General features: G+C 38.3%; 1 protein-coding gene across 1 annotated transcript in view; it reads right to left on the bottom strand.

Moving 5' to 3' along the window:
- LOC131138355 (zinc finger protein 536-like) overlaps window positions 1–15803 on the bottom strand; it is a 64760-nt gene extending 48957 nt beyond the window's left edge. The window contains exon 1 of the mRNA XM_078791120.1: window positions 15418–15803. The gene's annotated coding sequence lies outside the window, so the exon portion shown is untranslated. The remainder of the gene's footprint in view (window positions 1–15417) is intronic.
- Between the last annotated feature and the right edge of the window lie 1201 nt (window positions 15804–17004).

Below are 17004 nucleotides of genomic sequence, written 5' to 3'. Positions count from 1 at the left end.
TTACAGTACAAGTGCTACATTTTACGGTACAAGTGCTACACTTTGCAGTACAGGTGCTACACTTCGCGGTACAGGCGCTACTTTTTACGGTACAGGTGCTACACTTTAAGGTACAGGTGCTACATTAAAGGTACAAGTGCTACACTCTATGGTACAGGTGCTACATTTAAGGTACAGGTGCTACACTTTACAGTACAGGTGCTACATGTTATGGTACTGGTGCTACTCTGTACGATACAAGTGTTACTTTTTACGGTACAGGTGCTACTCTTTAGGGTACTGGTGCTACACTTTATGGTACAGATGCTACACTTTACGGTACTGGTGCTACACTTTACGGTACAGGTACTACATTTTACGGTAGAAGTGCTACCGTTTAAGGTACAGGTGCTACTCTTTACGGTACAGGTGCTACACTTTACGGTACAGGTGTTACTCATTACTGTACAGGTGCTACACTTTATGGTACAGACGTTACTTTTTATGGTACAGATGCTACTTTTTATGGTACAGGTGCTACACTTTACGGTACAGGCGCTACACTTTACGGTACAGGCGCTACTTTTTACAGTACAGGTGCTACATTTTATAGTACAGGTGCTACATTTTAGGGTACAGCTGCTACATGCGTTGATCCAGCAAACTCCAATTGAGAATAAAAGCCCACTGATGCGCCTGCCCTGTCATTATTTAACAAGTGTTTTTACCAAGAATTACAAAGACAACTCCTACACAGGCTGCCATATATCACCCCCCCCCTCCGCCCCTCCCAGGGTCCCCGCCATCCCACCAGGCTGTGTACCGTCCCGTCAGGGTTCTGAGGGCCAGTAGTAACGCAGCTGCCCGTGCCCGACCCGGACAAAAAGATAGCAGCCATATACTTTCTGACAGGCAGATTAATGAAAGCCTATAGGAGCTTCTCTGTAGGACCCCCCCAAATGCCTGACGGAGATAGAATAGTCTAACCAGCGCCATTCATTACTGGGGGAGCACAGAAAGAGCACACACAGCACTGACAAACTAGCTCCTTGTGAGTAATAGCTAAAGAACTCATAAAGGAATACACACACATTTGTGGAGGATGCAATCAATTGATGCTTTTGCACTATTAAAAAATAATAATAATAATTACCATTATTTAATGGTAATGGTTTAATTTCATTTGAACATGCATCAGATTACAATTGAGTGCATCCCATAATCAGTTCCCAGTTCCACATGTCCGAAAGGAGTAGGAAGAAGCAAAGCTTATTAAATCAGTAACTGTTACATTTGTTCACTTCCTGCTTTCCTAATATAGTTTTATGGGGTTTTTTCTTTTAATTTTCGGTTTTTAAATTAAATTAAATTAAATTAAATTAAATTAAATTAAATTAAATTAAATTAAATTAAATTAAATTAAATTAAATTAAATTAAATTAAATTAAATTAAATTAAATTAAATTAAATTAAATTAAATTTTTTGTTTAGTTTAGTTCAGTTTCATCCCTGTTCCCAACTGCTCTGGCATAAGATCTGGGTTTGATTCTCAGTCACTATTAATGGTAATGGTTTTTATTACAGATTCCAATTGAGTGCATCCCATAATCAGTTCCCAGTTCCACATGTCCGAAAAGGAGTAGGAAGAAGCAAAGCTTATTAAATCCTACCCTTCCATCTGGTACTTTTACAATCAGTAACTGTTACATTTGTTCACTTCCTGCTTTCCTAATATAGTTTTATGGGTTTTTTTAGTTTTAATTTTCATTTTTTTTAAATTAAATTAAATTAAATTAAATTAAATTAAATTAAATTAAATTAAATTAAATTAAATTAAATTAAATTAAATTAAATTAAATTAAATTAAATTAAATTAAATTAAATTAAATTAAATTAAAACTGTTCAAGAGTCTTCATTTATCTCTTCATATTTAGCAAACATCAACTGCTTGTATTGTTTCTTGAATTGGCTCGTCGTTGCGCATTGTTCGATTCCCTTACTCAATCCATTCCATAGTTTTTTTAGCTAATTGGTTATTTTTAGCCTTATGTATTATTATTTTAGCTGTTTGAACATGAACTATATCAGCAAGTTGAAGTATTTGTCGTTTTAGAAATAAGGAGTTAGTATGTTCTCTGAAAGGCGGCATTATGAATTATCCTTACTGGCCTTTTTTTGCAGTACATTTAGCCAGTGAAGATTGCTTTTTATAGCTATTATCCCATATTATATTCTATGATAGTTTGCGTTGTTAAATGCGTTTGTTATTCCCCTAAAAATGACGTTATTGTAAAAATAAAAACTAAAGATAAATTATGACGTATTAATTTTGCAACAGTGTGTCAAATGTAAACGTTGCATTCAGGAGCATCCAGGGATGCCTGCAATAGCGCTCGCATAAAGTAATACAAACACTGTAATCCTTAATACTCCCTCATCAAACTGTGTCTTTGTGCACCCCCCCATGCCCCCCCCCCCCCCCACACACACACACAAGCATGTGTATATAGAATGTATTTTAAATCACTCATGTGTAAACAGTTGCTGGTGTTTGCACAGGCCACCTGTTCTTCCTGGACACAAACAAAGCGCCGTGCGTAGGGGACGCCTTGCGCAAGACAAGCCAATCCGCGTGATGCCGGGCACCGCATCAGATGGTTGTGGGCCCCCCCCCTTGCAGAACGGCTGCCAACTCCAGCAGAACTCACACAGATCTCCAAAGAATTTGGATCTTTCTGGGGGGGGGGGTCGGTCGGCAATAAGACACGGTATGGAGTCATCATTTCAATGAACACAGCAAGCGCTTTTGAATTTTGAATTTACATCAGGGGTCTCAAAGTAGTGTCCACATTTGGCCCACGGGCCGCATGTTTGAGACCCATGCACTACAATGTACAGAAACACTAGTTGGTAATTATTCTGCATTATGCATTGGTAGTGTCTGTTTTTATACATTCAATCATTGAATTTGATTGTGAATCATGGGGCGAAATTCCCAAAAGACACTACAAGAACAGGCACTTCTTGTAGAAAGTTCTTGTTGTTCGCGGTTATCCTTTCGCGGTTATGTGTCCGCGGTTATCCTTTCAAGGTTATCTGTTCAAAGTTATCCATTCGCGGTTATCTGTATCCGTTTGTGGTTAACCGTTTGTGGTTACCCGTTCGCGGTTATCCATTTGCGGTTATCCGTTTGCGGTTATCTGTATTCATTTACGGTTATCCGTTCACGGTTACCCGTTCGTGATTATCCGTTCGCGGTTATCCATTCGCGGTTATCCGTTTGCGGTTATCTGTATTCATTTACGGTTATCCGTTCACGGTTATTCGTTTGTGGCTATCTGTATCCCTTCGCGGCTATCCGTTTGTGGTTATCCGTTCGCGGTTATCCATTTGCGGTTATCCGTTCGCGGTTATCCGTTTGTGGTTATCTGTATCCATTTACGGTTATCCGTTTGTGGTTATCTGTATCCATTTACGGTTATCCGTTTGTGGTTATCCGTTTGCGGCTATCTGTATCCCTTCGCGGCTATCCGTTTGTGGTTATCCGTTCGCGGTTATCCATTCACGGTTATCCGTTCGCGGTTACCCGTTCGTGATTATCCATTCGCGGTTATCCTTTTGTGGTTATCCGTTCGCGGTTATCCATTCGCGGTTATCCGTTTGCGGTGATCTGTATTCATTTACGGTTATCCGTTCGCGGTTATTCGTTTGTGGCTATCTGTATCCCTTCGCGGCTATCCGTTTGTGGTTATCCATTTGCGGTTATCCGTTTGTGGTTATCTGTATCCATTTACGGTTATCCGTTTGTGGTTATCCGTTTGCGGCTATCTGTATCCCTTCGCGGCTATCCGTTTGTGGTTATCCGTTCGCGGTTATCCATTCACGGTTACCCGTTCGTGATTATCCATTCGCGGTTATCCTTTTGTGGTTATCCGTTCGCGGTTATCCGTTCGCGGTTATCCGTTCGCGGTTATCTGTATTCATTTACGGCTATCCGTTCGCGGCTATCCGTTCGCGGTTATCCGTTCGCGGTTATCCGTTCGCGGTTATCCGTTCGCGATTATCCGTTCGCGGTTATCCGTTCGCGGTTGTCCGTATCCGTTCGCAGTTATCGCAGCAACGCAATAGGTGGATAAAAACAGACACTACCAATGCATAATGCAGAGTAATTACCAAATACAGTTTCTGTACATTCTACTGCAGGGGTCTCAAACACGCGGACCGCGGGCCAAATGTGGCACGCAGGACACTATTTTGAGGCCCTCGCCTTGATATGAAATTTTAATGTTAGCGCGGCCCTGCGTAAGTTTGATACGGATGCTGTATGGTATCATGTACCCAGATAAAAAAAATATTACGTTTGAGTAATGTTCATGTTAAAGGTTAAATAACTGTTAATAGTTATCCTCACTATCCGTGTGGAAGTGGTAAGTTTTTTTGCGATTTAAGTTGAAGGGAAATAACTTGAAGGCTACCGTTTAGGTCGCTAGCGCTCTAGTTTGCGAGTTAGCATGTGGCTAAAGACCCTGCAGTTTCGCAATATGTTGTAAATAAAAAAAAAGTATAAATTTTAATTTGAAATAATTTAAATTTTAATTTTCATTTTAATATGAAAAAAATAATTTGTCTACCCACCAACTATATGTGGTTTCTTAAGTTTTTCTTATTTGCTGTTTTATTATTATTATTATTATTATTATTTTATTTCTTTATTTATTACTGATTGATTTTCTTTATTCTTGATTTGTTTATTTATTTTTCATCTTATTTTGTGTAGAAAAATAAAAATTAAGATATTTGAGAACAGTGGAATGTTTTATCAGAGCTTTTATTGTAGAAAATTGGAACCAAAGCAAAGTTTAAAAAAAAAAAAAATTTTTAATAAATTTTTTTTTTTTTTTTGGAAAACCCAGTCTCACCCAGACCCGAGCTCCAGTGGCCCCCAGGTAAATTGAGTTTGAGACCCCTGCTGTATGGTATCATGTACCCAGAAAAAAATGATTACGTTTGATTAATGTTCATGTTAAAGGTTAAATAACTGTTAATAGTTATCCTCGCTATCCGTGTGGAAGTGGTAAGTTTTGGCTATTTAAGTTTAAAGGAAATAACTTGAATGACATGATTTACATCACGTCAGGCGCCGTGCTCGATATTCGCAAAGCAACACCGAGGTGGCGAAAATGCAGGAAACTGGAGATGCGGCGGCGGCGGCGGCGGCGGGGGCTTTCGCTTGCCAAAGCACTCGGAGGCAATAAAACAAAAGACATTAAACGAGTCATCACAAAACCACAGCAGGAGTCGGGTAATGCCACTTACAGTATCTCATTAAGCTATGGCATCTACAGGAAAAAAAAAAAATGACAAACAAAGAGAATAATCCAAGGAACATTAACTGGCCCGATAATTCAATGAGCCCTCATTTGGCAGCCATTTTGCTTTCGTGATGGTCTTTTTTTTTTTTTTTTTTTTTTTTTTTTTTTTAACCACACACAACACACACAAAAAAAAAAACACTTAAATGCATATTCTTTCTCTCCGATTCACGCTCTCTCTCTTTTTCAAAAACAACAAAACATCCGCCATTAGACAACGGGGTACCGACGTAATTAGAAAATGACTTCCTTTGCAATCCTAGCTAAGTAGTTTATACACTGTAATTACAGGGACAAAAATCATTTTTTCATCATTTCACTGATTGAGCTCATCAGCCCCAGTGGGATCCCAGGACTTTGCCTGGGCAACATCTGGGCTAAGAGAATTAGCACCCGGACTTTAGCATAGCTAAACGACCATGTTATATTTTCCAGTCTAGGGCATAGAAACTGGTCACTACATCCTATATTAGCTATATGCTAGCTATTTTGATTTGTTTTTTCGCACTAGAAAAGGGGTCAATTTACTTGGGGGCCACTGGAGCTAGGGTCTGGGCGAGACTGGTTTTAAAAAAAAAAAAAAAAAAAAAACAGAAAAATGAATAAACTTTGCTTTGGTTTTGATTTTCTCAAATATCTTAATTTTTTTTCTACACAAAATAAAATGAAAAATAAATAAATCAAAAATAAAGAAAATCAATCAGTAATAAATAAATATAATAATAATAATAATAAAAACTTAAGAAACCACATATAGTTGGTGGGTAGACAAATTTTTTTTTCACATTAAAATGAACAAAGCCTTATTAGAGCCCTGTAGACATGACAAAACACGACTATAATCACATTTATACTTTTTTTTTATTTACAACATATTGCGCAACTGCAGCGTCTTTAGCCACATGCTAACTCGCAAACTAGACAGCTAGCGACCTAAACGGTAGCCTTCGAGTTATTTCCTTTCAACTTAAATCGCCAAAAACTTACCACTTCCACACGGATAGGGAGGATAACTATTAACAGTTATTTAACCTTTAACATGAACATTAATTAAAGCGTAATAATTTTTTCTGGGTACATGATACCATACAGCATCCGTATCAAACTTAAACATTAAACTTTCATATCAAGGCAGGGGGGCCTCAAATTAGTGTCCTGCGTGCCACATTTGGCCCGCGAGCCGCGTGTTTGAGACCCCCGCACTAGAATGTACAGAAACGCTAGTTGGTAATTATTGTGGGACTATTATGTGTCCGTGGGTTTATTGTAATGTGTAAGGTGTCTAAATAAAGCGTTCATTGTGATTAATTAATCACAGTCACAATTAATGTTTTTTTATCATATTAATCTAATTTTTATCGCTAACTGATTTTTTTTGATATGTCAACATTTTACAATAATGTCGTGAATTTAGAGTTTTTAGGGCTCAGCTGTTTTTTTACATTAGATTTTTTTAAAGATTAATTAGATTAAATTAATTACAAATATAATTAATCCCTGCGTTAAAAATTGATATTTTGACGGCGCTAATGTGGTGGTAATTAAGCATTATTGCAATTAATTATATTTAGTTATTTCGTTTTTTTAATCGGGTTAATCTAAGTTTTAATCAGGTTAACTTCATTGTTTCTGTATGCGAGTTTTTTTTATAAAATCAGTTTTAAGCATTCCTATAAGGTTTTCTCAGCAATAATTTGGATTAATAATTAATTAATTAATTAATTTAATTAATTAATCTCTCCATTGTATTAATCTGTATTAATTAAAGTATAAACGCCATGGCTACATTGCATGTATTTGCTAATTCTTGTCATGTTTTAGTCGTCTTGGCTTAAAAAAACTTCTTCAAAATGAAAATAAAGTAATCTGAGATGGGCCAGTACAGTATTTGGAGTACAAGTACAAGTTTGGACACTTTGTCATGACACCGAATGAGAAAGCCGTATGTGTTATTTGATTTAAAGTTGGAAAATGACTGAAGTTACGTTCAAAGTTGAACCCAAAGTCTATGAGTGATGGGAAATATATGATTTTTTTTTGGGGGGGGGGGGGCAAGGTCGCTGAACGGCAGCTACGTATCATTTCAGCAACTTTCCCTTCCTGGACTCCACTGCAATTCGACCTTGGTGCCTTTCAGGAGGAGCCCTGTTTATTCTAATTGAGTGTGTGTGTGTGTGTGTGTGTGTGTGTGTTGTGCGTCGGCGGCCATGACTTTCTGACAAACACACGAAGGTGAAGTGCCTTGTCGTTGTGTGTCCGACGTGCAGCCTCGGTGTGTTGGCAACAGAGGCAAGTGTTTAATGTGGCAGCTGTTAGCCTCGTGGATTTCCACTAATCACTCTCTCCTGATTACTCTGATGAGTGTATGATGCTCTTAAAAAATCAACCCGCGGTGGAAATAAAAAAAAAAAAAAAGACAAATAATTATCATCATCACCCTAAGTAGTGCAGCTGCACCCGCCTGCAATAATTACAACTAGAACAGGGGCGCCTTCTCCCATCACTTGCAACCGCTTATTATTAAAGGTAACGCTAATCGGTGCGTCGGGCCGGTGAGCGGTGAGCGACAATTCTTAGCGGGGTTTGGCGTTAAAAAAAAAAAAAAAAAAACGAAACCTTGAAAGTTATAGCACGTTAGCGCTTTGAATGTGGTGTTGTGTATTAAACCAGTGATTTTCAATCTTCTCAAACAAGCGGCCCGCGGGCCAAATGTGGTCCGCAGGACACTACTTTGAGGCCCCCGCCTTGGATTAATTATATTTGTAATGAGATGACGAGAATTAGCAAATACATGCAATGTAGCCATGGCGTGTATACTTTAATTAATACAGATTAATACAATGGAGAGATTCATTAATTTAATTAATTTATTTATTTATTAATTAATCCAAATTGTTGCTGAGAAAACCCTATAGGAATGCTTAAAACTGATTTTATAAAAAAAAACAACTTGCATACAGAAACAATGAAGTTAACCTGATTAAAACTTAGATTAACCCGATTAAAAAATGAAATAACTAAATATAATTAATTGCAATAATGCTTAATTACCACCACATTAGCGCCGTCAAAATATATATTTTAACGCAGGGATTAATTATATTTGTAATTAATTTAATCTAATTAATCTTTTAAAAATCTAATGTAAAAAACAGCAGAGCCCTAAAAACTCTAAATTCATGACATTATTGTAAAATGTTGACATATTAAAAAAATTCAGTTAGCGATAAAAAATAGATTAATATGATAAAAAAAAGCATTAATTGTGACTGTAATTAATTAATCACAATGAATGCTTTATTTAGACACCTTACACAATACAATAAACCCACGGACACATAATAGTCTCACAATAATTACCAACTAGTCTTTCTGTACATTCTAGTGCAGGGGTCTCAAACACGCGGCCCGCGGGCCAAATGTGGCCCGCAGGACAATACTTTGAGGCCCCCGCCTTGATATGAAAGTTTAAGTTTGATATGGATGCTGTATGGTATCATGTACCCAGAAAAAAATATTATGTTTGATTAATGTTCATGTTAAAGGTTAAATAACTGTTAATAGTTATCCTCCCTATCCGTGTGGAAGTGGTAAGTTTTTGGCGATTTAAGTTGAAAGGAAATAACTTGAAGGCTACCGTTTAGGTCGCTAGCGGTCTAGTTTGCGAGTTAGCATGTGTCTCAAGACACGTTTGTGGTTTGTGGTTATCCGTTTGCGGTTATAAGTTTGCGGTTATCTGTATCTGTTCGCGGTTATCTGTATCCGTTCGCGGTTATACGTTTGTGGTTATCCATTTGCGGTTATAAGTTTGCGGTTATCTGTATCTGTTCGCGGTTATCCGTTTGCGGTTATCCGTTCACAGTTATCCGTTTGTGGTTATCCGTTCGCGGTTATTTGTTCGCAGTTATTTGTTCACGGTTATCCGTTCGTGGTTATCCGTTCGTGGTTATCCATTCGCTATTATCCGTTCGTGGTTATCTGTATCCATTCGCGGTTATATGTTTGTGGTTATCCATTTGCGGTTATAAGTTTGCGGTTATCTGTATCCGTTCGCGGTTATCCGTTCGCGGTTATCCGTTCGCGGTTATCCGTTCGCGGTTATCCGTTCGCGGTTATCCGTTCGCGGTTATCCGTTCGCGGTTATCCGTTCGCGGTTATCCGTTCGCGGTTATCCGTTCGCGGTTATCCGTTCGCGGTTATCCGTTCGCGGTTATCCGTTCGCGGTTATCCGTTCGCGGTTATCCGTTCTTATCCATTCGCAGTTATCAGTTTGTGGTTATCCGTTCACGTTTTTCCATTCGCGGTTATCCGTTCGGGGTTATCCGTTCACAGTTATCTGTTTGTGGTTATCCGTTCGCGGTTATCTGTATCCGTTCGCGGTTATACGTTTGTGGTTATCCATTTGCGGTTATAAGTTTGCGGTTATCTGTATCTGTTCGCGGTTATCCGTTTGCGGTTATCCGTTCACAGTTATCCGTTTGTGGTTATCCGTTCGCGGTTATTTGTTCGCAGTTATTTGTTCACGGTTATCTGTTCGTGGTTATCCATTTGCGGTTATAAGTTTGCGGTTATCTGTATCTGTTCGCGGTTATCCGTTCGCGGTTATCCGTTCGCGGTTATCCGTTCGCGGTTATCCGTTCGCGGTTATCCGTTCGCGGTTATCCGTTCGCGGTTATCCGTTCGCGGTTATCCGTTCGCGGTTATCCGTTCGCGGTTATCCGTTCGCGGTTATCCGTTCGCGGTTATCCGTTCGCGGTTATCCGTTCTTATCCATTCGCAGTTATCAGTTTGTGGTTATCCGTTCGCGGTTATCCGTTCGCGGTTATCCGTTCACAGTTATCCGTTTGTGGTTATCCGTTTGTGGTTATCCGTTTGTGGTTATCCGTTTGTGGTTATCCGTTTGTGGTTATCCGTTTGTGGTTATCCGTTTGTGGTTATCCGTTCGCGGTGATCCGTTCGCGGTTATCCGTTCACGGTTATCTGTTCGCGGTTATCCGTTCGCGGTTATCCGTTCGCGGTTATCAGTTCGTGGTTATCCGTTCGCGGTTATCTGTTCGCAGTTATCTGTTCACGGTTATCCGTTCGCGGTTATCCGTTCGCGGTTATCCGTTCGCGGTTATCCGTTCACACGACGGAGCCGGGGGGGCCGTAGACGCCCCCCTATCAGTAGCCCGGACTGATTTGCCCCCGGTTGGGCCCTCCCTTTTCTCCGTGTATGAGCCTGGCAGAAACAATTAACATTTCCATAAAAACAATTCCCTGCCTCCAAATAGTCCGATGTAATTTGTTTTCCATCTCTGTTCATTAATCATTGTTTAAATCGGGGCGGCCACCCCCCCCCCAATCCCCCCCCCCATCCCCGCCGCCATCTGCACTCAGCTGCGTTACAGATATGACACCTTCCGATTTAATGGGAGCTGACAGCCAAGGAGAGGAGGCCTGCGGAAAATAGCTTCCTGCGTGTGCACTTCCACCTTCGCGCGGTGCCAGCAGGTGAGATGGGGGGGGGGGGGCATCTAATAGCTTCTGATTAGTCTCAAACGCAAACACCCGACGGCGTACGGCGCTCGCACGTCTGTATTTAAACCGCCGTGTGACCACGAAAAGGAAAACGTTCCCAAAGTTCTTTGTGTCTCCCACTTAAAGGAGCGCGGCGCTCCGACAATATGCTATTGTTTTCCTGGAATTGGGAGCAAGGTTATTAATTATTCACCGTTGTGTTCTCATATCATGGCGGCTATGCTTTTCACTCTATTGCCTCATAGATCAAATACTTGGGGCCAACGTGCCCCCCCCCCCCCGACCCCCCCAGGCTACATCCTAAAGACATTATTACTACAAAGCAGGCGTTTTTGTCGGATGACAAGTTTCCTGAAGAGTTGGAGTGGCGAGGAAAGGTTACGGAGAGGGGGGGGGGGATCTCCAACAGGTAGCTTGCGAGCTCCCCGGGGGGCGCAGATATTATGCCTTCGCTTCGGGGGTGCCCGGTGATGTCGATCACATGAGTCAACGTGGCGGTAAGTGGCGAACAGACGACTCAGGGGTTATCTGTTTGTGGTTATCGGTTCTTATCCGTTCACGGTTATCCGTTTTTGGTTATCCGTTCACGGTTATCCGTTTGCGGTTATCCATTTGCGGTTATCCATTTGCGGTTATCCGTTCGCGGTTATCCGTTCGCGGTTATCCGTTCGCGGTTATCCGTTCGCGGTTATCCGTTCGCGGTTATTCATTCACGGTTATCCATTCTTATCCGTTCGCGGTTATCCTTTTGTGGTTATCCGTTTGCGGTCATTAGTTCGTGGTTATCCATTTGCGGTCATCTGTTCGCGGTTATCCGTTTGCGGTTATCCGTTTGCGGTTATCCGTTTGCGGTTATCCGTTCGCGGTTATCCGTTCGCGGTTATCCGTTTGCGGTTATTCATTCGCGGTTATCTGTATCTGTTCACGGTTATCCGTTTGTGGTTATCCGTTCACGGTTATCCGTTTGCGGTTATCCGTTCGCGGTTATCTGTTCGCGGTTATCCGTTCGCGGTTATCCGTTCGCGGTTATCCATTCTTATCCGTTCGCGGTTATCCGTTCTTATCCGTTCGCGGTTATCCTTTTGTGGTTATCCGTTTGCGGTTATCTGTATCCGTTCGCAGTTATCAGTTTGTGGTTATCCGTTCACGGTTACCCGTTCGCGGTCATTCGTTCGCAGTTATCTGTATCTGTTCGCGGTTATCCGTTTGTGGTTATCCGTTCACGGTTATTCGTTCGTGGTTATCCGTTTGCGGTTAACAGTTTACGGTCATCTGTTCACGGTTATCCGTTTGCGGTTATCCGTTTGCGGTTATCCGTTTGCGGTTATCCATTCTTATCCATTCGTATCCGTTCGCGGTTATCCGTTCTTATCCGTTCGCGGTTATCCTTTTGTGGTTATCCGTTTGTGGTTATCCGTTTGCGGTTATCCGTTTGCAGTTATGTGTCCGCCGTTATCCGTTCGCGGTTATCCGTTCGAGGTTATCCGCTTGCGGTTATCCGTTCGCGGTTATCCGTTCGCGGTTATCTGTATCTGTTCACGGTTATCTGTTCACGGTTATCTGTATCCGTTCACGGTTATTCGTTCGCGGTTACCCATTCTTATCCGTTCTTATCCGTTCGCGGTTATCCATTCTTATTCATTCGCAGTTATCAGTTTGTGGTTATCCGTTTGTGGTTATCCGTTCACGGTTATCCGTTCGTGGTTATCCGTTCGTGGTTATCCGTTTGTGGTTATCCGTTCACGGTTATCCGTTCGTGGTTATCCGTTCGTGGTTATCCGTTTGTGGTTATCCGTTCACGGTTATACATTTGCGGTTATCCGTTCGCGGTTATCCGTTCGCGGTTATCCGTTCACGCTTAGTGGCGGTTGAGTCCGGGCTCGGCTTGGTGTCCTCGTTGCGATGGCAACGTCTTCCACACTTTGGTTGATGAAACTATTACGTCATTGCTGAAATATGTTGCCGTCACTTTGGTTGCGTAATTATTTTCATTTTCATGTCATTTCTTTTTCTCAATTTTTTAATAAAAATCTGAGAATCTGAGAATCTGACCCCCCCCCCCCCAAATAACTTTGCTGAACGTCTAAACAGAAAATCCGACTCAGTCAGGTGCCAAAACGTTCAAATGCTATTCTGATCATGTGCCCTGTTCAAACAAGTGTATCCGTCGGAGGGTGGGGGGCTTGGGGGTTTGGGGGCGGTGGGGCTCCCGAACCCCAGCTTTGTCACGGATGCTACGGTGACACATCATCCTTGCGTTACTTCCTCTCATCGCAGTCGCAGATGTAAAACTGCATCAGAAAAGAATCAGAAGTGTCCCCACGTGGCCCCCCCCCCACGTGGCCCCACAAGGTGCCACGACTTTCCCAAAATGCCGCCACCGGCGTTCTAACAAGGGCGGCACCAGCGCTAGTAGTAGTCGCAGAGTAAATGATGTGTGTATTCAAAGCTGAATATTTCATGTTGATTGATCGCACTGACTTCCACCCACCTGCTCCTCCCCCTGTCCCAGCGGAGCTGGCATGAGGAGAATTCAGTAATTGAGAGGAGCAGAGCGTGGTCTCCCTTTGCTCATATATGACAGATGGGGCATCATCGCTTCAAAGGAGAGCATTTGGAAACAGGAGGGAGGGGGGACAAGAGGCTAAGGGAGGCTTTGAAAGGGGGCCGTGCCACCCTGTACAGGTGACAAGCGGGGGTGGGCGACACTGACAATTTCTGTATTGATACCGTACTAATATTATCCAGCTGTGGAATTGTTTGTCTTTAATTATTATTTTTTTGGATACTATTTGTATTACTATATATAAAAAATATATGTAGCAATTATATTGTTTTTTTTTATTTTTTTACTGAAAAAAAATATCAGCAGATTTATTGGTGGGAAAAATAATTTTTATTGAATTTTGCAAAATAAAGTAAAAAGTGCAAAATAATGAAACTTTTTTTTTCATCAATATGTATATGTAGCAATTATATTGTTTTCTTTATTTTTTACTGAAAAGAAATTATTTATTGGTGAAAAAAAATGTAATTAAATTTTGCAAAATAAAGTAAAAAGTGCAAAATTATGTTGTTTTTTTTTTTTTTTACTGAAAAAACAAGATCTATTTATTGGTGGAAAAAAATAATGTAAATTTTTTTCATCAATATGTATATGCAAAAATTATATTGTTTTTTATTTTTTTTACTGAAAAAAAAGATCTATTTATTGGTGAAAAAAAAAATACATTTTTTTTCAGCAATATGTATATGTAGAAATTATATTGGTTTTTTTTATTTTTTACTGAAAAGAAATTATTTATTGGTGAAAAAAAATGTTTAATTAAATTTTGCAAAATAAAGTAAAAAGTGCAAAATTATGTTGTTTTTTTATTTTTTTACTGAAAAAAAGATCTATTTATTGGTGAAAAAAATAATAAAAATTTTTTCATCAATATGTATATGCAAAAATTATATTGTTTTTTTATTTTTTACTGAAAAAAAGATCTATTTATTGGTGAAAAAAAATAATTATTTTTTTTTCATCAATATGTATATGTAGAAATTATATTGGGTTTTTTTTTATTTTTACTGAAAACAATTATCTATCTATATATTGGTGAAAAATATTTTTATTGAATTTTGCAAAATAAAGTAAAAAGTGCAAAATATTTAAAAATAAAATTCCCATTAATATGTATATGTAGCAATTATATTGTTTTTTTATTTTTTTTACTGAAAAAAATTATCTATCTATATATTGGTGAAAAACATTTTTATTATTATTATTATTTATATGTAGAAATTATATTGTTTTTTAATTTTTTTACTGAAAAAAATGATCTATTTATTAGTGATTTTTTTAATTAAATTTTGTAAAATAAAGTAAAAAGTGCAAAATAATTAAAAAAATATTTCATCAATATGTATATGAGGAAATTATATTGTTTTTTTTATTTTTTTACTGAAAAAAATATTTATTGGTGAAAAATGTTTTATTAAATTTTGCAAAATAAAGTGAAAAGTGCAAAAAAATTTTTTAAAAATAATCAATATGTATATGTATAAATTATATTGTTTTTGTTTAATTTTTTTTACTGAAAAAAATCCATTTATTGGTGAAAAAAATGTGCAAAATGAAGTAAAAAGTACAAAATAATTAAATACATTTTTTATAAAATATTTTTTTTCATCAATATGTCACAATATGAGCAACACCAACCCTAAAACATAAATCTATGAAAATAAATATAGCCCACAACTAAAAAAAAAAAACATGGACTCTACCCTGCTCTTGGTATCAATACTATCAATAAATGGATCGATCCAGCCTCCCTCAGTAACAAGGACCAAAATAAATGAAGACTCGAATAAAAACCGATAATTTACGTGACTTAAGAGCCCAAATGATCCAAACTTGAATTGACGTCAGGAACGCCATGCAGAATTCCGAGCATAAAGGAAGCCCCCAAACAAGCTTCCACACACTTGCTGCGTTCAATGCACCTTTTTAAAAAAACTAACTTTCAACCATCAACTTAATGAAACGTTCAGGAGTCTTACCGGATCTGGACAGGTGTCGTCAGCCGGGACGCGGGGATCTGATGCCGAGCTCGACACTAAACGAGCTTCAGAAACGGAAGTCGGAACCGATCTTTCCCTAAAAAAAAAAAAAAAAAAAAAAAAAAGAGTTTTCAATGATGTCGCCACCAGAGAAAGCGCACAGTTCTTCTTCTTTGCTGCCTGGTATTTCCGCCGGAAAAAGGCGAGCTAACGTAAGGTTGTTCTCGCCTTTGGCGTCTCCTTCATGTGGACGCTGACGTGCGAGTGGAAGAGACGTGCGCCGTGCGTAAAAATGTGCAGCGGCGCGTCCGTGGCGCATCATGCCGCTGTTTGCGTCTATTTGAATATTTAATTAGCTATTATGCATGTCACATTTGATAAGAGGAGACACTGGACGCTTTGTGTGTGCGTGGGGAGGGGGGGGGTATGTGGGGGGGGGGTTAGACAGGGGCGGCTTTCAGCACTTTGGCGGTTTGGCGGGGGGGTTATGAATGGGAATGGTTATTTCTATATTTAATAATATGATAATATGACTAGTTATATGGCGTGTTATTGTTTTATTGTTTAGAATTTGACGGTATGGATTTCATCATTGGCGTCATAAATATGACCTTGATTAACCTTGATTGTCTTGACTCGGGGGTGTACAAACTTTTTCCAGTGGGGGGAGGGGGGCACATGAAAATGAAAAGATGCAAAGGCTACTTTGATATTTTGTAAAACATAATAATTAGGAAAAAATACATCTCAGCATTGTAATATAGGTTATTTTATTAATATGTAAAGATAATATATGTAAATATGTAATATTAATTAATATGTAAACTAATATATTAGTTTATATAATAATGTTTTATATTATATTATAGTTATAGTTAGCATAATAAAGTAAAAAGTACAAAATAATGAGTTTCTATAATATAATAATATATTATTACTAATAATAATAAATAATAAAAAACTAATAACTTGGCACGCTTTGCTTTCTTTCCTCCATTTTTGCAGTTTTTTCCCAACTTAAATATTCTTTTTGTAATATTATGACTTTATTCCTATAATATGTGTGACTTTTAAAAATAACTAAAAATAATTTTATTTTATTACAATTATTATTATTATTAAGTTATTTTTTATTAAATAATTTTATTGAATTAAAATTATTTTTCCTCATGGTACCGATTTAATGTCAGAAAATGTAGCTTTTTCTGAATTTTTAAAAATTCTATTCTCATAAAAATGTCATTTTTTAAAAAAAATTTTGTTCAACTATTTCAACTTTTTTCATTAGGATTTTATTCCTTTAATATTTGGATTTTATTCTCCTAAGTCTCCATATAATATGTAAATATGTAATATTAATATGTATTAATATGTTAACTAATATTACTACTAATAATAAATAATAAAAATAATAATAACTTGGCACTCTTTGCTTTCTTTCTTCCATTTTTGCTGTTTTTTTTCCCACTTAAATATTCTTTTTGTAATATTATGACTTTATTCCTATAATATGTGTGACTTTTAAAAATAACTAAAAATAATTTTATTTTATTACAATTATTATTATTACTAAGTTGTTTTTTATTA

This window comes from Doryrhamphus excisus, linkage group LG6 (genome assembly GCF_037039965.1).
Source record: "Doryrhamphus excisus strain RoL-2023G ecotype Guam linkage group LG6, RoL_Dexc_Guam_v1.1, whole genome shotgun sequence".
NCBI lineage: Eukaryota > Metazoa > Chordata > Actinopteri > Syngnathiformes > Syngnathidae > Doryrhamphus > Doryrhamphus excisus.
This window is presented reverse-complemented; position numbering and strand designations above follow the sequence as displayed.